The sequence below is a fragment of the Rana temporaria genome, chromosome 1, assembly GCF_905171775.1.
Source record: "Rana temporaria chromosome 1, aRanTem1.1, whole genome shotgun sequence".
NCBI lineage: Eukaryota > Metazoa > Chordata > Amphibia > Anura > Ranidae > Rana > Rana temporaria.
The window spans coordinates 24110915-24138346 of NC_053489.1; the positions used below are offsets into that span (position 1 = coordinate 24110915).

General features: G+C 45.5%; 1 protein-coding gene across 2 annotated transcripts in view; it reads right to left on the minus strand.

The window, feature by feature from the left end:
• LOC120925327 (phospholipid-transporting ATPase ID-like) overlaps positions 1–27432 on the minus strand; it is a 186498-nt gene that overhangs the window by 127510 nt on the left and 31556 nt on the right. The window contains exon 1 of one of the 2 annotated variants that reach the window (XM_040336014.1): positions 20960–21182. The exons of the other annotated variant lie outside the window; for it this stretch is intronic. The gene's annotated coding sequence lies outside the window, so the exon portion shown is untranslated. Of the gene's footprint in view, positions 1–20959; positions 21183–27432 lie in introns of those variants that run through there. 2 annotated transcript variants of the gene reach the window in all.

The following is a 27432-nucleotide window of genomic DNA, read 5'->3' on the forward strand; positions in this document are numbered from 1 at the left end:
CGTTTTTCTGTTTATTTGGGGGATATAACTTGGTTGGGGAAAGGGTATGGGATGCCCATAGAGCAGATTGCATTCGCCATGTTATAGCGATTGCGCTTTGAACTGGAAATGTTCATTGTGACTTTGCTGATTAGATAGAGAACTTAGAAAAAATGATGGACTATAACCTTGACAGACTTTGACCTTACACTTCTCCTCTGCAGAACTCATGCAGTCTGTTACTCCTCCTCTACACAAACCTCTGCAGACTGTTACTCCTCCTCTACACAAACCTCTGCAGACTGTTACTCCTCCTCCTACACAACTCCTGCAGACTGTTACTCCTCCTCTGCACAAACCTCTGCAGACTGTTACTCCTCCTCTACACAAATCTCTGCAGACTGTTACTCCTCCTCTACACAAACCTCTGCAGACTGTTACTCCTCCTCTGCACAAACCTGTGCAGACTGTTACTCCTCCTCTACAAAAACCTCTGCAGACTGTTACTCCTCCTCTACACAAACCTCTGCAGACTTACTCCTCCTCTGCACAAACCTCTGCAGACTGTTACTCCTCCTCTACACAAACCTCTGCAGACTGTTACTCCTCCTCTGCACAAACCTCTGCAGACTGTTACTCCTCCTCTGCACAAACCTCTGCAGACTGTTACTCCCAGGACTCTTCTCCTCCTGCGCAAACTTCCCTGTCACAGCGTTATTAGTCTTTCTGCCCCATCATCTTGCACTGCACCAGGGATCATTCCGAATAATCCCTGGCTGTTGCTGAACTTGCTGAATTCTGATAGGCCAGGGGCCTGCAGTACCCCTTCTTGATGGCCTAGTTACTTAGCAGAAATAAATGATAGATGGACTACTGATCCCAGCCAGCCCGACTTGCAAATCCTGTGCCCTTAGGCCATATCGATTTGTCACAGCAGATCGCCACAGTGTTTCCTCTGGCCTTGCACCCAGATCCCCTGGCATGCCTCCTCCAGATATCCACTGTGCCTCATTCACCAAACTTCTCCTGCCCCGAGCCCTTCATGAAGAATTTGCCCAGACCTTGCGTACCGACTGCTTCTCCAGCTCCTGTTCCAGGAAACCTCTCCATGACCGTGTAAGGAGAGGATCCCTCCCAGCTCCCGAGCTCCTGCGCCGAGGCCTGCACCCCCCCTCATGATGGTAGTGGGCCTCCTGCTGCAGTCTAACACTCCATTCTTCACTTCACCCAGCCCACAACTCCCCTCCAGTGGGCTGGCCTGAGTTTATGTAGGAGGCCTGCCCCCTGCCAATCCTAGTTGGGGATTGGTCAGGGCTCCTCACATGAACTCCCTGTTACAGCCCTGCCCCTCTTCCAGATATCCACTGTGCCTCACTCACTGAACTTCTCCTGCCCTGAGTCCCTCATGAAGAATTTGCCCGGACCATGCGTACCGACTGCTTCTCCAGCTCCTGTTCCAGGACACCTCTCAATGACCATGTAAGGAGAGGCTCCCTCCCAGTTCCCAAGCTCCTTCGCCGAGGCCTGCACTCCCCTGCCCCAGATGGGGGTGAGCCTCCTGCTGCAGTCTAACACTCCATTCTTCACTTCACCCAGCCCACAACTTCCCTCCAGTGGGCTGGAGCTGAGTTTATGTAGGAGGCCTGCCCCCTGCCAATCCTAGTTGGGGATTGGTCAGAGCTCCTCACATGAGCTCCCTGTCACTCCAATTCCCAATTCAAATTGTGAAGAGGTGGGCGTGTTTTATGCTAATGAATCGTGACCCGACGTGATTGACGTTTTGAACGAACGGCGCATGCGCCGTCCGTGTTCATATGCCAGTGTCCATTGCTCCAAAGTACGCCTCAAGGACGTATTGGTTTTCGGCGTGAACGTAAATTACGTCCAGCCCCATTCACGGACGACTTACGCAAACGACGTAAAATTTTCAAATTTTGACGCGGGAACGACGGCCATACTTAACATTGGCTAGGCCACCTAGGGGGCAGCTTTATCTTTACGCCGGCGTACCTCTTACGGAAACGGCTTATCTTTACTGCGACGGGCAAGTGTATGTTCGTGAATCGGCGTATCTAGTCATTTACATATTCTATGCCGAACTCAACGGAAGCGCCACCTAGCGGCCAGCGGAAAAATTGCACCCTAAGATACGATGGCGCAGGCCGTCGTATCTTAGCTAGGTTTAAGTGTATCTCAGTTTGAGAATACACTTAAACTTGCGACGGGCTTAGATTCCGAGTTACGTTGGCGTATCTACTGATACGCCGGCGTAACTCTTTCTGAATCTGGCCCAAAGTGTTTGGGGAATCCCTTCGCCTATACCAGACCTTTATCCTAGATGAGTGTCTGGTATGGATTGTATGGGGGGGTCCCAATGGAAAAAATAAATACATATACAGCGTGGGGTTCCCCTAGAAAAAAAACAGAACATTATCCCTGATGGGGAAATCCCATGCAAAAGAAAGCAAGATAAAAAAGCGTGGGATTCCCCTCAAAATCCACACCGGACCCTAATCTGAGCGTTCAGCCTGGCTGTACCTTGCGGGTACCATCATGATTCAGCGATGTGCACCAGAGCCCTGGCTCTCCGGGGACTCTCCCTCATCATTGGCTGAGACAACAGCCAGTGAGCCAATGAGGAGAGAAAGAGGGGGGTGGGGCAAGCCACGGCTCTGTATATGAATGGACACAGCCTGCGAGCCTGCCTCAAAGAAACTTGGTGGGAGGGAGGAGTTCCGGAGCGCTGGTGGGGGACCCGAGAAGAGGAGGATCTGGGCTGCTCTGTGCAAAACCAATTGAACAGAGCAGGTAAGTATAACATGTTTGTTATTTTTTTATTTTAAAGTCAAGCCTTTAATATATCTTCAACATATAAAATATATATATATATATATATATATATACACATATATATACACATATAGATAGATAGATAGATAGATAGATAGATAGATAGATAGATAGATAGATAGATAGATAGATAGATATGATGACAGGTCCACTTTAACCACTGTAATATGGAAATTCTCAAATGATGTGAGAAATTTAGATGTAATAATTTATACATTTAGATGTACAGTGCCTTGAAAGAGTATTCATACCCCTTAATATTTTTCCACAAAAACGTAAATGTATTTTATTGGGATTTTATGTGATAGACCAACACAAAGTGGCGCATAATTGTGAAGTGGAAGGAAAATGATAAATGGTTTTCAATTTTTTTTTTTTTTTTTTACAAATAAATATGTGAAAAGTGTGGGGGGTACATTTGTATGGCGCCCCCCGGAGTCAATACTTCGTAGCACCACCTTTCACTGCAATTACAGCTGCAAGTATTTTTGGGGATGTCTCTACCAGCTTTGCACATCTAGAGAGGGACATTTCTGCCCATTCTTCTTCTTTGTAAAATATCTCAAGTTCTGTCAGATTGGATGGAGAGCGTCTGTGAACAGCAATTTCATGCCACAGACTCTCAATTGGATTTAGGTCTGGACTGTGACTGGGCCATTCTAACACATGAATAATATGCTTTGATGTAAACCATTCCATTGTAGCTTTGGCTGTATGTTTCGGGTCGTTGTCCTGCTGGAAGGTGAACCTCCCCCAGTCTCAAGTCTTTTGCAGACTCTAACAGGTTTTCTTCTAAGATTGTCCTGTATTTGGCTCCATCCATCTTCCCATCAACTCTGACCAGCTTCCCTGTCCCTGCTGAAAAAAAGCATCCCCACCACATGATACTGCCGCCACCATGTTTCACAGTGGGGATGGTGTGTTCAGGGTGATGAGCAGTGTTAGTTTTCCACCCACACATAGAGATTTGGTTTTAGGCCAAAAAGTTCAATTTTGGTCTCATGTGACCAGAGCACCTTCTTCCACATGTTTGCTGTGTCCCCCACATGGCTTCTCAAAAACTGCAAACAGTTAATTACGTTATGTGTTATTGTTCTTGATTAAAGTTTTAATTGGAGTTCTAACCCACATGGTTTTAAATAAATAGGCTGTTATGGCCACTTTTACTCCAATCCAAGGTGTGGTCTCGTTACTTTATAAGTTAAGTATGGGGTGAGAGTAGAAGTGGTGTAACGGTTTTTAGGGTGGGTAACTCTGAACTACATCAGTCATGGGGACAGATTCGCCCCCCTGAGCTGTGTATCTCTGCAGCTCCTCCAGAGTTCCCATGGGCCTCTTGGCTGCTTCTCTGATGAATGCTCTCCTTGCCCGGCCCGGTCAGTTTAGGTGGACGGTCATGTCTTGGTAGGTTTGCAGTTGTGCCATACTCTTTCCATTTTCCGATGATGGATTGAACAGAAGCTCCGTAAAATGTTCAAAGCTTGGGATATTTTTTTATAACCTAACCCCGCTTTATACTTCTCCACAACTTTATCCCTGACCTGTCTGGTGTGTTCCTTGGCCTTCATGATGCTGTTTGTTCACTAAGGTTCTCTAACAAACCTCCGAGGGCTTCACAGAACAGCTGTATTTATACCAAGATTGAATTACACACAGGAGGACTCTATTTACTAATTAGGTGACTTCTGAAGGCAATTGGTTCCACTAGATTTTAGTTAGAGGTATCAGAGTAAAGGGGGCTGAATACAAATGTACACCCCACACTTTTCACATATTTATTTCTAAAAAAATAAATAAAAACCATTCATCATTTTCCTTCCACTTCACAATTAGGTGCCACTTTGTGTTGGTCTATCACATAAAATCCCAATAAAAAACATGTATGTTTTTGGTTGCATCATGGCAAAATGTGGAAAAATTTGAAGGGGTATGAATACTTTTTTAAAGCACTGAATGTACAATATATATATATATATGTTCACATGGTCTATAAATATGTATTAATATATATTATAAGATATTAGATTATTGATTTTCTCTCTCTCTCTCTCTGTGTATATATATATATATATATATATATATATATATATATATATATATATATATACTGTATCTATCTATACAGCGGAACCTTGGATTATGAGCATAATCCGTTCCAGGAGAATGCTTGTAATCCAAAGCACTCGCATATCAAAGCGAGTTTCCCCATAGAAGTAAATGGAAACGAAAATAATTTGTTCCACATCGACTTCAATGGCATGCAATACCGCATGTGGCCAGAAGTGGGGGGAGGCGCCGGAGAGCCTCAGAAACACTCGGAAAGGCCAGAGGAGAGCTCAGCTGAACTCGGAAAGCCTCTGGAACTGAGTATTTCTGAGTTTTTCGGAGCATTTCCAAACTGCGCTGAATGGCTCAGATCGGCACCCCCCCCCCCCCAACCTCAGGCCAAACGCGGTACTGCACACCACTGTGGCCTGAATCCTGCTCGTTTTGCGAGACAACACTTGCAAACAGAGTCAGCGTTTTTTTAAATACAGTGCTTGTATTGCGAAACGCTCGTTAACCGTGTCACTCGCAATCCGAGGTTCCACTGTATATCTATATATATATATTTTTTTTTTAATGTACACATTGTCTCATTACATTTATTTTTCTTTTTTTATATTTATTATGTGTTTAGAAAAAAAAAATGTATACAAATAAATATGAAATTGTATTAATTGGAGGGTGTACGTGTCTCGCACACACAGACAGGCCTCTTGTCGCGTTGCGCTCCAAGCTGTCCACACTTCATTGGAACACCCAGCACAGGGCCGAGCCCCACGTCCCAGCATGCACTGCGGCTTATCTCATGGTAGAAATTCCAGCAATGTAATAAGAGGAGGTCTGCGGAATGTACAGGTAAGGACATGTCACCCCACAAGGAATTCTCCTTCTAATTCCCACTCATTCTATGGAGGTGACAACATGTCCCCCCCCCTCCAGGGGGCGTATGTCTACAGACATCTGACTGACCTACCTGATTCCTACACTGACCACTACACTGACCTACCTGATTCCTACACTGACCTACCTGATTCCTACACTGACCACTACACTGACCTACCTGATTCCTACACTGACCACTACACTGACCTACCTGATTCCTACACTGACCTACCTGATTCCTACACTGACCACTACACTGACCTACCTGATTCCTACACTGATCACTACACTGACCTACCTGATTCCTACTCTGACCTACCTGATTCCTACACTGACCACTACACTGACCTACCTGATTCCTACACTGACCACTACACTGACCTACCTGATTCCTACACTGACCACTACACTGACCTACCTGATTCCTACACTGATCACTACACTGACCTACCTGATTCCTACTCTGACCTACCTGATTCCTACACTGACCACTACACTGACCTACCTGATTCCTACACTGACCACTACACTGACCTACCTGATTCCTACACTGACCACTACACTGACCTACCTCATTCCTACACTGACCACTACACTGACCTACCTGATTCCTACACTGACCACTACACTGACCTACCTGATTCCTACACTGACCACTACACTGACCTACCTGATTCCTACACTGACCTACCTGATTCCTACACTGACCACTACACTGACCTACCTGATTCCTACACTGATCACTACACTGACCTACCTGATTCCTACTCTGACCTACCTGATTCCTACACTGACCACTACACTGACCTACCTGATTCCTACACTGACCACTACACTGACCTACCTGATTCCTACACTGACCACTACACTGACCTACCTGATTCCTACACTGATCACTACACTGACCTACCTGATTCCTACTCTGACCTACCTGATTCCTACACTGACCACTACACTGACCTACCTGATTCCTACACTGACCTACCTGATTCCTATACTGACCACTACACTGACCTACCTGATTCCTACACTGACCACTACACTGACCTACCTCATTCCTACACTGACCTACCTGATTCCTATACTGACCACTACACTGACCTACCTGATTCCTACACTGACCACTACACTGACCTACCTGATTCCTACTCTGACCTACCTGATTCCTACACTGACCACTACACTGACCTACCTGATTCCTACACTGACCTACCTGATTCCTACACTGACCTACCTGATTCCTACACTGACCTACCTGATTCCTACACTGATCTTTACACAAACCTACATGATTCCAACACTGACCACTACACTGACCAACCTGACCACTACACCGACCCCTACACTGATCAATTACACTGACCTACCAGATTCCTATACAGACCACTACACTGACATACCTGATTCCTACACTGACCCAGTGGCGTAACAACCGGGGGGCAGGGGGTGTGTCTGCCCCGGGCGCTGAGCTAAGGGGGGGCGCTGGCGACCAGCAGCTCTGCTGCTTTTATAGTGAGTGCCGCTGCCGAGTGAGCGGCTCTTCCACTGAGCGCACAGCCCCCCCCCCCCCCCCGCCGGTACCTCCCAGCGGCCGGCACGGGCACGCCTGGAAGGATGCAGGGGATGCCCTGTTTGGCATAACACCGCGCGCGCTGCGGAGGCTCCAAGATGGCGACGCGCTCTGCAATCTGGCGGCACCTGCAGGGACTCCCGGTCTCCCGCTCAGCCAAGTAAGTGTCGCTGGGACGTGATGCCGGGTGGGGGAGAATGGTTTAGCAGAGGCAGAGTGTGCGCTGGGGAAGACCTGGGGCAGGCTGCCTGTCCCAGCGCACACTCTGCCTCTGCTACAGGCTGAGGCTGGGACTCCGCTCAGCTGGGGAGACTAGGGAGGGAGCAGCCGGAGCCGGAAAGTCCATGTGCCCACTGCCCAGCATTTTACTTTAGGAGGCTTTGGTGGACTACAAGGCCCAGAATTTTACTTTAGGAGGCATTGGTGGACTACAAGGCCCAGCATTTTACTTTGAGGCATTGGTGGCCTACAAGGCCCAGAATTTTACTTTAGGAGGCATTGGTGGACTACAAGGCCCAGCATTTTACTTTGAGGCATTGGTGGTCTACAAGGCCCAGCTGCTGGAGAAGCACAGAGACCCACTAATGACATCTAAATAAGCTGTGTAATGAAATCAGAAAGATTTTATATGAAAATGTGCGTAAAAAATGTTAAAGGGAGGGGGGGGGGGCAGATAAGGCAAAATCTAAGGTGAATAAACGTCAGCTTTAAATATCAGACGGTCCTAGAAACATTTAGGAAATATCAGGTCACGTGACACGTCCCGGCGGGTCCTCCGGGCTCCAGGTCGGGACAGAGAGAAGGGAAGTTTCCGCTCAGAGCAGATAATTATTACAAGATGTCTTATAGTATAATGAATAGGAGAGGGGGAGGGGATTGCCAATGGAGAGGGGGAGGGGATTTCCAATGGGGAGGGGGGGTAATTTTCCAAACTCAAACCAGCCATGTGACCACATTCAATGGTATTTTATTTTTACACACTTAGAAAATTGTTCCCCGTGTGCGAGTTTTCCCGGCGGCGCTCACACTTGGCGGTGCGGCAGATAATCGATGTGTGTGGAGTTCAGAGAGGAATCAGATTCATGACAATTCCTCACCCGTCATCTTCCGGCAGGCGGGCGTCACACCTGTGTGTAATCATTGGGCACCTTACAGCGGGCATCACGCCAGGTATCGCCGCAACGGAGAATAGCGCACTCTGTCACATATTTTGGATGGTACAAGGAAGGGCGCCAAACTCGCAGTGCGTTACAAAGTGCGATCTGTGCCCGGGGGTTCAGGTGCACCGGGGGGCGGCAATAATGAGAAGAGGCCCAGAAAGGTTTCAGTCTGATCAGCTACAATCCATAGTCTTCTTTGGTCAGGAACATGTGATCGCCTGCAGGAATCAAAACCTCATCCCTGCAAGTGCAAGATCTCCATTGGGAGTCCTACAACATCTGCATTGGGAGCCCTACAACATCTGCATTGGGAGCCCTACAACATCTGCATTGGGAGCCCTACAACATCTGCATTGGGAGTCCTACAACATCTGCATTGGGAGTCCTACAACATCTGCATTGGGAGTCCTACAACATCTGCATTGGGAGTCCTACAACATCTGCATTGGGAGTCCTACAACATCTGCATTGGGAGTCCTACAACATCTGCATTGGGAGTCCTACAACATCTGCATTGGGAGCCCTACAACATCTGCATTGGGAGCCCTACAACATCTGCATTGGGAGCCCTACAACATCTGCATTGGGAGCCCTACAACATCTGCATTGGGAGTCCTACAACATCTGCATTGGGAGTCCTACAACATCTGCATTGGGAGTCCTACAACATCTGCATTGGGAGTCCTACAACATCTGCATTGGGAGTCCTACAACATCTGCATTGGGAGTCCTACAACATCTGCATTGGGAGTCCTACAACATCTGCATTGGGAGCCCTACAACATCTGCATTGGGAGCCCTACAACATCTGCATTGGGAGCCCTACAACATCTGCATTGGGAGCCCTACAACATCTGCATTGGGAGCCCTAGAACATCTGCATTGGGCGATCTAGAACATCTGCATTGGGCGATCTAGAACATCTGCATTGGGCGATCTAGAACATCTGCATTGGGCGATCTAGAACTTCTGCATTGGGCGATCTATAACACCTGCATTGGGCGATCTAGAACTTCTGCATTGGGCGATCTATAACACCTGCATTGGGCGATCTAGAACTTCTGCATTGGGCGATCTAGAACATCTGCATTGGGCGATCTAGAACATCTGCATTGGGCGATCTAGAACATCTGCATTGGGCGTTCGACAACATCTGCATTGGGCGATCGACAACATTGGCATCGTGCATTCAACGTCTGTAATGGACAATCTACAACATCTGCATTGGGCGATACACAACCTCTACACTGGGCGATCTAGAACATCTGTATTGGGCGATCTAGAACATTCAGCATCTGTGATGGACAACCTACAACATCTGCATTGGGCGATACACAACCTCTACACTGGGCAATCTACATCTGCATTGGGCGATATACAATATTTTCATTGGACGATCTACATCTGCATTGGACGATCTAGAACATCTGCATTAGGCGATCTAGAACATCTGCATTGGGCGATCAACATCTACATTGGGTGATCAACATCTGCATTGGACGATCTAGAACATCTACATTGGGTGACCTAGAACATCTACATTGGGTGACCTAGAACATCTACATTGGGTGACCTAGAACATCTACATTGGGTGACCTAGAACATCTACATTGGGTGACCTAGAACATCTACATTGGGTGATCAACATCTGCATTGGAGGATCTACAACATCTACACTGGGCTTCAACATCATCTGCATTGGGCAATTTACAATATCTGGATTGGGCGATCTAGAACATCTACATCGGGCGATCTAAAAAAACTACATTGGGCGATTTAGAACATCTGCATTGGGCGATCTACAGTATCTGTATTGGACCATCTAGAACATCTGCATTGGACGATCGGCAACATGGGTTTCAGAAAGTGCATCCCAACTGCTCAGCTTCTCCCCCAGCCAGGTGAAGTTGGCCAGAGAGAGTTCCGGGCCGGATTGGGGAGGTGGTGGGATAAAACCCTCACACTAAAGTCTACAGTCCTACAGACCTTATAGACCTCTCACTGTGGGAATTCATTTCTGAGCTGGGAAAAGATACGGGAACACATTCCAAAAAATCTCCACCTTTTATTAAGGACTTTGCCTAGGCTGAGATGATGTCATCAGTCTGCTGCAGGCAGGAGGAAGCATTTCCTCAGTCCCCCCCCCCCCCCCCACAAACACCAACATTTCAATAGTTGTGTCATCTTCTATCTCAGTCCAGGAAGAAGGACCTAGCTGCATAGGGCCAGAATCAGAGAAGAAGTACGCCGGAGAATCTGCTGATACTCCGGCGTACTATCAAATTTGCCGCGTCGTATCTTTATTTGTAATTCACAAACAAAGATACGACGGCATTTGGCTAAGATCCGACAGGCTTACGGCTTCGGATCTTAGGATGCAATACTCCGGCGCCCGCTGGGTGGAGATCGCGTCGTTTTCTGCGTCGGGTATGCAAATTAGCTGTTTACGGCGATCCACGAAGGTACGCGCGTTCGTCGCATTCTCTTACGTCGTCGCTAGTCAGCTTTTCCCATCGTAAGTTTACGAGTCCTATTTAGATGGTGTAACAATAGACAGCCCATGTTAAAGTATGGCCGTCGTTCCCGCGTCGCATTTCAATTTTTTTTTTTGCGCAAGTCGTCCGGGAATACGAAAGGACGTAACGCACGTCGCCGTTCAAAACTTTACGTCGGGGCGACGTCATTTCGCGCAAAGCACGGCGGGAAATTTCAAAGCATGCGCAGTACGTCCGGCGCAGGAACGCGCCTAATTTAAATGGTACACGCCCCATTTGCATTAGGCGGGCTTGCGCCAGACGGCTTTACGCTACGCCGCCGCAAGATTACACGCAAGTGCTTTGTGAATCAAGCACTTACGATGAAAACTTGCGGCGGTGTAACGTAAAGGGGATACGTTACGCCACAGCGCAAGTATGTGAATCTGGGCCATAGTGTGTAACATTGTTGCACATTGTATACATAATATACAGTATATATATATATATATATATATATATATATATATTAGGGATGCACCGAAATGGAAATTTCAGAACCGAAACAAAACCGAAATAAAAAAAAAATTCAGTCCGAAACCGAAACCGAAACCGAAAATGAATTTTCTTTGTTTTCCCCCTATTAAATTTTTTTGGCGGCAATCGATGTGGCAATAATAATTGATGGTTACAGTGGCTGCGTTTGATGGGCACAGTGGCGACGTGTGTTGGCACAGTGGCTGCATGTGATGGCACAGTGGCTGCATGTGATGGCACAGTGGCTGCATGTGATGGCACAGTGGCTGCGTTTGTTGGCACAGTGGCTGCATGTCATGGCACAGTGGCTGCATGTGATGGGCACAGTAACTGCGTTTGATGGCACAGTGGCTGCATGTGATGGCACAGTGGCTGCGTTTGATGGGCACAGTGGCTGCGTTTGATGGGCACAGTGGCTGCGTTTGTTGGCACAGTGGCTGCATGTCATGGCACAGTGGCTGCATGTGATGGGCACAGTGGCTGCGTTTGATGGCACAGTGGCTGCGTTTGATGGCACAGTGGCTGCGTTTGATGGGCACAGTGGCTGCGTTTGATGGGCACAGTGGCGGCGTGTGTTGGCACAGTGGCTGCATGTGATGGGCACAGTGGCGGCGTGTGTTGGCACAGTGAGGCTGCAATTAATGTTTTTTTTGGTAGTCAGATAAGGCAAGCATGGCTCAATAACACACAATCGTTTTTTTAAAAAAAAAGTTTGTGTGTTATTGAGCAATGCTTGCCTTATCTGACTACCAAAACAAATATCAATTGCAGCCTCACTGTGAAAAAATGGCAGATTTTTTTTTTACATAGTCGCTCACCTCAGTTAGTTAACCATGTGCCTGTGCCTCCGTCCCCCCCTCCCCCAAAACATGGGACGAACTAGCCATTTAACAGATTGCTCCTAGTCCTAACAGGTTTTGTACACAACTTAAGTTAGTACTGCTTACATTTTAAGTGGAGGTTCCTCCTAGGCAGGCAGTGTGATGTGACTCAGTCTCAGGCTGGTGATGCTCCGAGTCCTCCCTCGCCTCCGGCCGTGACGTCACGCGGCTCGCGCCGCTGGACTAAACCAAGAGACTCCCCAATAGGGGGAGTCCAAACAACAGGTGATAGGTCTTGCTAGGAGGACAAGGTGGAGCGCGAACAGCAGTCGGCACACAGTTAATACAGTGCCACTGCCGCTGCTCGCGCTATGTGCACGTCTGGCGGCCAGCATGTGGGTCTACATATATTGATATGAACATTGCCTCCCCCCCTCCTAGTAAAAAATGGTATCACCCATTCACCCAGCTTTATTATCGGCATTTTAAGTTTATTTCGGCAGGGACCCAGAAACGCTATTTTCGGCCGATATGTATCGGCCACCGATAATCGGTGCATCCCTAATATATATATATATATATATATATATATATTATGTTATGCAATATTAGTATATCAGCGCTCTCTTTTTTTTTATTATTCAATATAAAAATGACATTAGTGAATTTCTGACCGTGTTTGTTCTTCTCTACATTTAAACAATGAGTCACTCGAGGGCCCGGCCGGCCGAAGGGGAAGTGTTCTTATTAAAAAGAGAGAGAAACCAGAAGAAGCAAATTACCGCAAATTTCATCATCTGGCACTCAGCGAAGAGAACCTGTAATGGGGGCAACACTGCCAGGAGATGTATCCCTGAATCCACAGCTGATGTGGCTTTTATACTCCACCAGGCTTTGCTGTTCCTTATTACCATAATAAGATTACATGTCATGGACTCCCCTTCTGTCTGTCTGACATCCAATCCACAACCAGATAGAGATCAGAGGAAAGAAGTGCAATGCACAAGCACTGTGCTGCACTACTAAGCTAGAAATATATATTTTACATATATTTATATATATATATTTACAGTGTGTGTATCTATCTATTTGCCTATACTGATATAAAAAATAAAAAAAAGTATTTATCAATATAGGCAAATATGTATTCTTGGTAAAAAAAAATATCATAATAAGCGTTTATTGATTGGTTTGCTCAACAGTTATAATGTCTACAAAATTGGGGATAGATTTATGGCATTCTTATTTTTTTTTATTTTTTTACTAGTATCCCTAAATTAAAAAAAAAAAATGTATTTAATTTAGGGATACTAGTAAAAAAATAAAAATAAATAAGAATGCCATAAATCTATCCCCTATTTTGTAGACACTAAAAACCAATCAATAAACGCTTATTGTGATTTTTTTCTAGCCAAAAATATGTAGAAGAAAACGTATCAGCCTAAACTGATAAACACATTTTTTTTTTTAATTTTGGGGATATTTATTATAGCAAAAAGTAAAAAAATATTGTGCCAGATTCACAGATTTGCTGCGTCGTATGTTTAGTTTGAATCCTCAAACCAAGATACGACGGCTTCTGGCTTCGATCCGACAGGCGTACGCCTTCGGATCGTAGGTGCAATACTTCGGCGCCCGCTGGGTGGAATTCGCGCCGTTTTCCGCCTCGGGTATGCTAATTAGCTTTTTCCGGCGATCCACGAAGGTACGCACGGCCGTCTCTTACGTCGTCGCTAGTCGGCTTTTCCCGGCGTATAGTTAAAGCTGCTGTTTTGTGGCGTATAGATAGACTTGCCATGTTAAAGTATGGCCGTCGTTCCCGCATCAAATTAATTATTATTTTTTTTTGCGTAAGTCGTCCGTGAATAGTAAAGGACGTAACGCACATCAAAGTTAAAAAAATTACGTCGGTGCGACGTCATTTCGCGCAAAGCACAGCGGGAAATTTCAAAACGGAGCATGCGCATTTCAATCGGCGAGGGGACGCGCTTCATTTAAATGAATCACGCCCCCTACCCGCCCAATTTGAAATACGCACCGAGAAATACACTACGCCGCTGTAACTTACGGCGCAAAATCTTCCTGAATTCGAAATTCCGCCAGGTAAGATACGGCGGCGTAGCGTATCTCTGATACGCTGCGTCAGGGCAATTCTCTGTGAATCTGGCCCATTGTTTTTTTATTTTTTGTTGTCGTTCTTTTTTTTTGTTTATAGCGCAAAAAAATGAAAACCGCAGAGGTGATCAAATCTGATTTTTTTTTAAGTCTACATTCATCAGTTTATAATCAAATATTTTGTATTGATTAAAAAATAAATAAAGTTTATATTGCCACCTGTGTAAACTGACTAATCCAGATGACAGTGAATATGTCCAGCACTGAAGGACTGCTCCGTGGTCTATAAGTACATTTATTAAAAAAAAAAAAAGACTTTCTCAACCTTTTTGCCCCAAAGGAACCCTTGAAATCATTTTCAGGTCTCAGGGAACCCTTCATAAGATTAGTTAATCGGGGGGGTCATTGGGAAAATGCACCTTACATTGATGGTGGCAAGTGGGAAGAATGCCTCCCTTACGGGGGTTGACAGACACCATTGTAGTCATGCTGCTGGCTCTGCCAAGTGGCGTTGGAATTAAAACTATACAGGTACCATCAGTTGGGAGGTCACTTAGCCACAGCTCAAGGAAACCCCAGCCACCCCTGGAGAAACACACTAGGGTTCCAAGGAACCCTGGTTGAGAATGACTGTCCTACAGTGAGTAGAAGCCACCAGCCCAACATCCAGACTATCCACCCCTGAAGGAACACACTGGGGTTCCACGGAAACCCTGGTTGAGAATGACTGTCCTACGGTGAGTAGAAGCCACCAGCCCAACATCCAGACTATCCACCCCTGGAGGAACACACTAGGGTTCCACGGAAACCCTGGTTGAGAATGACTGTCCTACATTGAGAAGAAACCATCAGCCCAACATCCAGACTATCCACCCCTGAAGGAACACACTAGGGTTCCAAGGAACCCTGGTTGACAGTGACTGTCCTACGGTGAGAAGAAACCACCAGCACAACATCCAGACTATCCACCCCTGGAGAAACACACTAGGTTTCCACGGAACCCTGTTTGAGAATGACTGTCCTACGTTGAGTAGAAGCCACCAGCCCAACATCCAGACTATCCACACCTGGAGGAACACACTAAGGATCCACGAAACCCTGGTTGAGAATGACTGTCCTACGGTGAGTAGAAGCCACCAGCCCAACATCCAGACTATCCACCCCTGGAGAAACACACTAGGGTTCCAAGGAAACCTGGTTGAGAGTGACTGTCCTACGGTGAGAAGAAACCACCAGCCCAACATACAGACTATCCACCCCTGGAGGAACACACTAGGGTTCCACGGAACCCTGGTTGAGAATGACTGTCCTACGTTGAGTAGAAGCCACCAGCCCAACATCCAGACTATCCACACCTGGAGGAACACACTAAGGATTCACGAAACCCTGGTTGAGAATGACTGTCCTACGGTGAGTAGAAGCCACCAGCCCAACATACAGACTATCCACCCCTGGAGGAACACACTAGGTTTTCACGGAACCCTGGTTGAGAATGACTGTCCTACGGTGAGTAGAAGCCACCAGCCCAACATCCAGACTACCCACCCCTGGAGAAACACACTAGGGTTCCACGGAACCCTGGTTGAGAGTGACTGTCCTACGTTGAGTAGAAGCCACCATCCCAACATCCAGACTATCCACCCCTGGAGGAACACACTAGGGTTCCACGGAACCCTGGTTGAGAATGACTGTCCTACGGTGAGTAGAAGCCACTAGCCCAACATCCAGACTATCCACCCCTGGAGGAACACACTAGGGTTTCACGGAACCCTGGTTGAGAATGACTGTCCTACGTTGAGTAGAAGCCACCAGCCCAACATCCAGACTATCCACCCCTGGAGGAACACACTAGGGTTCCAAGGAAACCTGGTTGAGAGTGACTGTCCTACGGTGAGAAGAAACCACCAGCCCAACATACAGACTATCCACCCCTGGAGGAACACACTAGGGTTCCACGGAACCCTGGTTGAGAATGACTGTCCTACGTTGAGTAGAAGCCACCAGCCCAACATCCAGACTATCCACACCTGGAGGAACACACTAAGGATTCACGAAACCCTGGTTGAGAATGACTGTCCTACGGTGAGTAGAAGCCACCAGCCCAACATACAGACTATCCACCCCTGGAGGAACACACTAGGTTTTCACGGAACCCTGGTTGAGAATGACTGTCCTACGGTGAGTAGAAGCCACCAGCCCAACATCCAGACTACCCACCCCTGGAGAAACACACTAGGGTTCCACGGAACCCTGGTTGAGAGTGACTGTCCTACGTTGAGTAGAAGCCACCATCCCAACATCCAGACTATCCACCCCTGGAGGAACACACTAGGGTTCCACGGAACCCTGGTTGAGAATGACTGTCCTACGGTGAGTAGAAGCCACTAGCCCAACATCCAGACTATCCACCCCTGGAGGAACACACTAGGGTTTCACGGAACCCTGGTTGAGAATGACTGTCCTACGTTGAGTAGAAGCCACCAGCCCAACATCCAGACTATCCATAGTCATACTACCATTGGATGATAACAACAACACACAATCATTATATAACAAGTCTACAGGGGGGTTCCGGCACTGCTAACCATCTTCCTCTGGTCTCACTCTCCAGGTGAGAGGGAGTCATGTCCCTCCTCTGAATCATTTAAATCGTATGTGCGGCCAACAATTGTTTTTGGAGGATGGTTAAAAAAGATTGGAGAATGGTTAAAAACGGCTCCTACGATGTGCGCATGCGCTATGGGACGTCGCTACAGCTGATCATCAACTTAGTCGGAGCGCCCTTCCCTTTTGCGCATGCGCGTGTACTTTTGGACGGCGGGCACATATCGACAGAACGCCGGCTTAAAAGTTGATATACCCTCCCTTAATAGTGTGTCTCCAGGACATGAAGTGAAGGAAAAACTCCACAATTGGGACACAGAAAGGAAAAAAAAAAAATAGACAGACAGCCAATTGTAACCCTTCCCTACCTTCTAATTTCGATACACATACACTTTACCTGCCTGTGTGTGTAATCTGTTCTCTCCTCTTGCTCTAGCTATTCATAACACCACAGTAAATTAGCACGCTCACCAACCCATTACTGTGAATAGTGAATATGAAAAATTCATATACAATATGGAAGGAAAAGAGACAAGGAAGAAGAGGCGGGAGCCGCAGTACAGAGAACTTACTTTATCTGCTCGTCCAATGGTACAAAATCACAATGGGGGCTCGTCCGGGATGAATGAGCAACTAAATGACGTTTTCTGTGCTGCAGTGTCTGCTGCTTTTGTTTGGTGGCTTTCTGGAGCACACTGGGTTGCACGCCTAGACATTTCTAATTAAAAGCCATGTGATGCTGACCACCCTTGCAAACTAATTATATATACCGTATTTGCCGGCGTATAAGACAACCCCCTATTTTTCCAGGAAAAATGTTGGTTTTGGGATATACTCGCCGTATAAGACTACCCCCTTCCTACCAGTCTGTCTGGAAGCTGAGGGGTAGCCAGAACAACCACTGACAGGAACAACCGCTGACAGAAACAGTCTTTTTTCAAATCTCACTGTGCCATTCCATTACATGCCTCACTGTGCCATTCCATTCCATTCCTCACTGTGCCATTACATTACATGCCTCACTGTGCCATTACATTACATTACATTACATGCCTCACTGTGCCATTACATGCCTCACTGTGCCATTCCATTACATGCCTCACTGTGCCATTACATTACATTACATTACATGCCTCACTGTGCCATTACATGCCTCACTGTGCCATTCCATTACATGCCTCACTGTGCCATTCCATTACATGCCTCACTGTGCCATTCCATTACATGCCCCACTGTGCCGTGTCATTACATGCCCCACTGTGCCATTCCATGCCCCCATTGTGCCATTCCATGCCTCCACTGTGCCATCACGTGCCTCCACTGTGCCATCACGTGCCTCCACTGTGCCATCACGTGCCTCCACTGTCCATTACGTGCCTCCACTGTCCATCACGTGCCTTCACTGTCCATCACATGCCTCCACTGTCCATCACATGCCTCCACTGTGCCGGCCAAGACAATCTCCCTACCTTATTTTTTGCTGCGGACATCCATGTTTCAGGCTGCGGGCATCCATGATTCAAAAGCCGCGCCTCCTCCTCAGACTGTTCCGTGATAGGCGGAACACTAATGTTCCCAGCGGGGCCTCTGTTCAGTGTTCTGCCTATCACGGACGTCCTCTCGTCCGAGGAAGAGACGGCATCTGTGATAGGCGGAACACTGAACAGAGGCCCTGCTGGGAAAATGAGTGTTCCGCCTATCACGGAACAGTCTGAGGAGGAGGCGCGGCTTTTAATTAATGGATGCCCGCAGCCTGAAACATGGATGTCCGCAGCCTGACAAAGACAGATCCGGCGTATAAGACGACCCCCAACTTTGGATGCATTTTTTTGCATCCAAAAGGTCATCTTATACGCCGGCAAATACGGTATATATACACAAAGCCGGGATGTATATATATACTTAATATACTGAAACTAACTGAATCGCCTGCCTGAAGTATATTGGAAACAGTACACCAGGAACGGTCTGCAGTGAGATCTAGCTAAACTGGATACAGTCTATATATATATATAGGGCTTTTTTTCAGGTGGAACTTGGTGGAACTCAGTTCCACCACCTCTGGCTCAGACCCTTTGGTGTTTTCTCGCCACAATCGCTTGTAAACACAGAAGTCCGTTTTTTTTTAAATCCTGACTAGGTTTGCGAGTGTTGTCTCGCAAAACGAGTAGGATTCAAGCCGACTGGAGTAGTTTGGAAATACTCGGAGACACTCGTAAATACTCTGGTCCAGAGTGTTTCCGAGGGTTTCCAAATGCAGCCGAACGGTCTGTGAGTATTTCCGTGTCTCTCTGGCGCCCCCCCTATCCTCTGGCCACATGCAGTATTGCATGCCATAGAAGTCAATGTGGAACAAATTATTTTCGTTTCCATTGACTTCTATGGGGAAACTCGCTTTGATATGCGAGTACTTTGTATTACAAGCATTCTCCTGGAACGGATTATGCTCGTAATCCAAGGTTACACTGTATATATATATATATATATATACACACACACACATTATTTTTTATTTTTTTTGGGGGGGAATGAAGATCGGTATTCGATTATCAACACTCACACGTATCGCTGTTGTCAGAAATCTCGCAGAAGGTCGCATAATCTTTGTGTAATGTGCAAACAGAATGATCCCTTTACATGTGACGTGACATCAGTCAGGAGTTACACGGAACTCTGATTAACATACACATGACGGGGTAGATTCAGAGAGCAATTACGCCAAAAGAATCTACTTTCTGTATTCAGAAAGCTAGATACGCCGACTTTAGCCTAAGATACGACTGGCATAAGTCTCTTACACCATCGTATCTTAGGGTGCATTATGCCGCTGGCCGCTAGGTGGCGCTCCCATAGATGTCAGCGTAGAGTATGCAAATTACATACTTACGGCGATTCACGAACGTACGTGCGCCCGGCGGTAGTTTTTTACGTCGTTTGCGTACATCGTTTTCGTCGTAAGGCTGCTCCTGCTATTAGGAGGCGCAGCCAATGGTAAGTATGGAAGTCGTTCCCGCGTCGCGATTTGAAAATTTTACGTCGTTTCCGTAAGTCGTCCGTGAATGGCGCTGGACGCCATTTACGTTCACGTCGATACCAATGACGTCCTTGCGACGTCAATTACCGCAATGCACGTCGGGGAAATTTTAGGGACGGCGCATGCGCAGTACGTTCGGCACGGGAACGTGCCTAATTTAAATGATCCACGCCCCCTACGGGATCATTTGAATTACGCGCGCTTACGCCGGCACCTTTTACGCTACGCCGCCGCAACTTTATAGACAAGTGCTTTGTGAATCAAGCACTTGCCCATAAAACTTGCGGCGGCGTAACGTAAATGTCATACGTTATGCCGCCGCAGTTTTGCGCGCCCCTACCTGAATCTACCCCGACATGTATGGGACGCATGTCATCATTAAATCATAACATTATAACAAAACAAAAAAAATTTAAATAAATTCATGGTGTGAACGTTACATTTTGTAACATTGTCATGGCATTCGAAGTTTCTTACGAAAGTTTGTCTGGCCACTGATGTTTTTTTTTTACGAATGTTCTGATGAGCGATCGTCGGGCGAACGTTCGAATGAAAGTCTAACCGTGTACGGCCAGCATTAAAGATGAGCAAACCAATCAGAACTGGGGCTCATCGAATGTATTGTTTCGGTTCGAAACGCGTGTACGAATTTGCACGTAATGAAATCATTCGTAAGCGGTTATCGTAGATTGCGCCGTCGCTGGCGACGATCGGATTGTGCTGCGTTGCGTGCGTGGCTATTGCATTCGCTATGGTGAGGACTGGGATAAAAAGACATATGTGTAGAGAGTGACATGTGTGTCCCGTGTACCCCCCCTCTGGAATGTCCTGTCACCCCCTCCCAGCCCGGACCCCCCAGGACGCAGTACGCTGGGGACAAATCTCACCAATCTCTTCCTTCCTCCTCCTGGGTGTCAGGCTGATGTCTCCATGTCCTGAGAGCTCGGGGCCCCTGGCTGGGCTCAGCTTCCTGAGGACACTCAGTGTGAATGGCTGGGTCTCCTCTCTGCCTCTGATTACAACTCTGAGGAAGTTACAACACTCCACTCCGTCCTCCCACTCCGGGAGCAGCCCCAGGAATCCTCCGCCACAGCAAGCAGGACTGTCTGTGATCACCAGCATGTCCCCAACACAGTCCTGACCCTCCCCCCTCCTCCCCTCATACAACACACAACTCATTCCAGGACTTCATTCACAATGTAACACTCCTTTCTGTACCTTGTATACAATGTAACACTCCTCCTGCATCTCTCATACAATGTATCTCTCCTCCTGTATCTCTCATACAATGTATCTCCTCCTGTATCTCTCATACAATGTATCACTCCTCCTGTATCTCTCATACAATGTATCACTCCTCCTGTATCTCTCATACAATGTATCACTCCTCCTGTATCTCTCATACAATGTATCTCCTCCTGTATCTCTCATACAATGTATCACTCCTCCTGTATCTCTCATACAATGTATCACTCCTCCTGTATCTCTCATACAATGTATCACTCCTCCTGTATCTCTCATACAATGTATCTCTCCTCCTGTATCTCTCATACAATGTATCACTCCTCCTGTATCTCTCATACAATGTATCTCCTCCTGTATCTCTCATACAATGTATCTCTCCTCCTGTATCTCTCATACAATGTATCTCCTCCTGTATCTCTCATACAATGTATCACTCCTCCTGTATCTCTCATACAATGTATCTCTCCTCCAGTATCTCTCATACAATGTATCTCTCCTCCTGTATCTCTCATACAATGTATCTCCTCCTGTATCTCTCATACAATGTATCACTCCTCCTGTATCTCTCATACAATGTATCTCTCCTCCTGTATCTCTCATACAATGTATCACTCCTCCTGTATCTCTCATACAATGTATCACTCCTCCTGTATCTCTCATACAATGTATCACTCCTCCTGTATCTCTCATACAATGTATCTCCTCCCGTATCTCTCATACAATGTATCTCCTCCTGTATCTCTCATACAATGTATCACTCCTCCTGTATCTCTCATACAATGTATCACTCCTCCTGTATCTCTCATACAATGTATCACTCCTCCTGTATCTCTCATACAATGTATCTCCTCCCGTATCTCTCATACAATGTATCTCTCCTCCTGTATCTCTCATACAATGTATCTCCTCCTGTATCTCTCATACAATGTATCTCCTCCTGTATCTCTCATACAATGTATCACTCCTCCTGTATCTCTCATACAATGTATCACTCCTCCTGTATCTCTCATACAATGTATCACTCCTCCTGTATCTCTCATACAATGTATCACTCCTCCTGTATCTCTCATACAATGTATCTCCTCCTGTATCTCTCATACAATGTATCACTCCTCCTGTATCTCTCATACAATGTATCACTCCTCCTGTATCTCTCATACAATGTATCACTCCTCCTGTATCTCTCATACAATGTATCTCCTCCTGTATCTCTCATACAATGTATCACTCCTCCTGTATCTCTCATACAATGTATCACTCCTCCTGTATCTCTCATACAATGTATCTCCTCCTGTATCTCTCATACAATGTATCTCCTCCTGTATCTCTCATACAATGTAACACTCCTCCTGTATCTCTCATACAATGTATCTCCTCCTGTATCTCTCATACAATGTATCACTCCTCCTGTATCTCTCATACAATGTATCACTCCTCCTGTATCTCTCATACAATGTATCACTCCTCCTGTATCTCTCATACAATGTATCTCCTCCTGTATCTCTCATACAATGTATCACTCCTCCTGTATCTCTCATACAATGTATCACTCCTCCTGTATCTCTCATACAATGTATCACTCCTCCTGTATCTCTCATACAATGTATCACTCCTCCTGTATCTCTCATACAATGTATCTCTCCTCCTGTATCTCTCATACAATGTATCACTCCTCCTGTATCTCTCATACAATGTATCTCTCCTCCTGTATCTCTCATACAATGTATCTCTCCTCCTGTATCTCTCATACAATGTATCACTCCTCCTGTATCTCTCATACAATGTATCTCTCCTCCTGTATCTCTCATACAATGTATCTCCTCCTGTATCTCTCATACAATGTATCTCCTCCTGTATCTCTCATACAATGTATCACTCCTCCTGTATCTCTCATACAATGTATCTCTCCTGTATCTCTCATACAATGTATCACTCCTCCTGTATCTCTCATACAATGTATCTCCTCCTGTATCTCTCATACAATGTATCACTCCTCCTGTATCTCTCATACAATGTATCTCTCCTCCTGTATCTCTCATACAATGTATCTCTCCTCCTGTATCTCTCATACAATGTATCACTCCTCCTGTATCTCTCATACAATGTATCTCTCCTCCTGTATCTCTCATACAATGTATCTCCTCCTGTATCTCTCATACAATGTATCACTCCTCCTGTATCTCTCATACAATGTATCTCTCCTCCTGTATCTCTCATACAATGTATCACTCCTCCTGTATCTCTCATACAATGTATCCCCTCCTGTATCTCTCATACAATGTATCACTCCTCCTGTATCTCTCATACAATGTATCACTCCTCCTGTATCTCTCATACAATGTATCTCCTCCTGTATCTCTCATACAATGTATCACTCCTCCTGTATCTCTCATACAATGTATCACTCCTCCTGTATCTCTCATACAATGTATCTCCTCCTGTATCTCTCATACAATGTATCTCCTCCTGTATCTCTCATACAATGTATCACTCCTCCTGTATCTCTCATACAATGTATCACTCCTCCTGTATCTCTCATACAATGTATCACTCCTGTATCTCTCATACAATGTATCTCTCCTCCTGTATCTCTCATACAATGTATCTCCTCCTGTATCTCTCATACAATGTATCACTCCTCCTGTATCTCTCATACAATGTATCACTCCTCCTGTATCTCTCATACAATGTATCACTCCTGTATCTCTCATACAATGTATCACTCCTCCTGTATCTCTCATACAATGTATCTCCTCCTGTATCTCTCATACAATGTATCTCCTCCTGTATCTCTCATACAATGTATCTCCTCCTGTATCTCTCATACAATGTATCACTCCTCCTGTATCTCTCATACAATGTATCTCCCCCTGTATCTCTCATACAATGTATCACTCCTCCCGTATCTCTCATACAATGTATCTCCTCCTGTATCTCTCATACAATGTATCACTCCTCCTGTATCTCTCATACAATGTATCTCTCCTCCTGTATCTCTCATACAATGTATCTCCTCCTGTATCTCTCATACAATGTATCACTCCTCCTGTATCTCTCATACAATGTATCTCCTCCTGTATCTCTCATACAATGTATCTCTCCTCCTGTATCTCTCATACAATGTATCTCCTCCTGTATCTCTCATACAATGTATCACTCCTCCTGTATCTCTCATACAATGTATCTCTCCTCCTGTATCTCTCATACAATGTATCACTCCTCCTGTATCTCTCATACAATGTATCACTCCTCCTGTATCTCTCATACAATGTATCTCCTCCTGTACCTCTCATACAATGTATCTCTCCTCCTGTATCTCTCATACAATGTATCACTCCTCCTGTATCTCTCATACAATGTATCTCTCCTCCTGTATCTCTCATACAATGTATCACTCCTCCTGTATCTCTCATACAATGTATCTCCTCCTGTATCTCTCATACAATGTATCACTCCTCCTGTATCTCTCATACAATGTATCTCTCCTCCTGTATCTCTCATACAATGTATCACTCCTCCTGTATCTCTCATACAATGTATCACTCCTCCTGTATCTCTCATACAATGTATCTCCTCCTGTATCTCTCATACAATGTATCACTCCTCCTGTATCTCTCATACAATGTATCACTCCTCCTGTATCTCTCATACAATGTATCACTCCTCCTGTATCTCTCATACAATGTATCTCCTCCTGTATCTCTCATACAATGTATCACTCCTCCTGTATCTCTCATACAATGTATCACTCCTCCTGTATCTCTCATACAATGTATCTCCTCCTGTATCTCTCATACAATGTATCACTCCTCCTGTATCTCTCATACAATGTATCTCCTCCTGTATCTCTTATACAATGTATCACTCCTCCTGTATCTCTCATACAATGTATCTCTCCTCCTGTATCTCTCATACAATGTATCTCCTCCTGTATCTCTTATACAATGTATCACTCCTCCTGTATCTCTCATACAATGTATCACTCCTCCTGTATCTCTCATACAATGTATCTCCTCCTGTATCTCTCATACAATGTATCACTCCTCCTGTATCTATCATACAATGTATCACCCCTCCTGTATCTCTCATACAATGTATCACTCCTCCTGTATCTCTCATACAATGTATCTCCTCCTGTATCTCTTATACAATGTATCACTCCTCCTGTATCTCTCATACAATGTAACACTCCTCCTGTATCTCTCATACAATGTATCTCTCCTCCTGTATCTCTCATACAATGTATCACTCCTCCTGTATCTCTCATACAATGTATCACTCCTCCTGTATCTCTCATACAATGTATCTCCTCCTGTATCTCTCATACAATGTATCTCCTCCTGTATCTCTCATACAATGTATCACTCCTCCTGTATCTCTCATACAATGTATCTCCTCCCGTATCTCTCATACAATGTATCTCTCCTCCTGTATCTCTCATACAATGTATCACTCCTCCTGTATCCCTCATACAATGTATCACTCCTCCTGTATCTCTCATACAATGTATCTCCTCCTGTATCTCTCATACAATGTATCTCCTCCTGTATCTCTCATACAATGTATCTCTCCTCCTGTATCTCTCATACAATGTATCACTCCTCCTGTATCTCTCATACAATGTATCTCTCCTCCTGTATCTCTCATACAATGTATCACTCCTCCTGTATCTCTCATACAATGTATCTCCTCCTGTATCCCTCATACAATGTATCACTCCTCCTGTATCTCTCATACAATGTATCTCCTCCTGTATCTCTCATACAATGTATCTCCTCCTGTATCTCTCATACAATGTATCACTCCTCCTGTATCTCTCATACAATGTATCTCTCCTCCTGTATCTCTCATACAATGTATCTCCTCCTGTATCTCTCATACAATGTATCTCTCCTCCTGTATCCCTCATACAATGTATCTCTCCTCCTGTATCCCTCATACAATGTATCACTCCTCCTGTATCTCTCATACAATGTATCACTCCCCCTGTATCTCTCATACAATGTATCACTCCTCCTGTATCTCTCATACAATGTATCTCCTCCTGTATCTCTCATACAATGTATCACTCCTCCTGTATCTATCATACAATGTATCACCCCTCCTGTATCTCTCATACAATGTATCACTCCTCCTGTATCTCTCATACAATGTATCTCCTCCTGTATCTCTCATACAATGTATCACTCCTCCTGTATCTCTCATACAATGTATCTCCTCCTGTATCTCTCATACAATGTATCTCCTCCTGTATCTCTTATACAATGTATCACTCCTCCTGTATCTCTCATACAATGTAACACTCCTCCTGTATCTCTCATACAATGTATCTCTCCTCCTGTATCTCTCATACAATGTATCACTCCTCCTGTATCTCTCATACAATGTATCACTCCTCCTGTATCTCTCATACAATGTATCTCCTCCTGTATCTCTCATACAATGTATCTCTCCTCCTGTATCTCTCATACAATGTATCACTCCTCCTGTATCTCTCATACAATGTATCACTCCTCCTGTATCTCTCATACAATGTATCTCCTCCTGTATCCCTCATACAATGTATCACTCCTCCTGTATCTCTCATACAATGTATCTCCTCCTGTATCTCTCATACAATGTATCCTCCTCCTGTATCTCTCATACAATGTATCACTCCTCCTGTATCTCTCATACAATGTATCACTCCTCCTGTATCTCTCATACAATGTATCACTCCTCCTGTATCTCTCATACAATGTATCTCCTCCTGTACCTCTCATACAATGTATCTCCTCCTGTATCTCTCATACAATGTATCACTCCTCCTGTATCTCTCATACAATGTATCTCTCCTCCTGTATCTCTCATACAATGTATCTCCTCCTGTATCTCTCATACAATGTATATGTCCTCCTGTATCTCTCATACAATGTATCACTCCTCCTGTATCTCTCATACAATGTATCACTCCTCCTGTATCTCTCATACAATGTATCTCCTCCTGTATCTCTCATACAATGTATCTCCTCCTGTATCTCTCATACAATGTATCACTCCTCCTGTATCTCTCATACAATGTATCTCCTCCTGTATCTCTCATACAATGTATCTCCTCCTGTATCTCTCATACAAT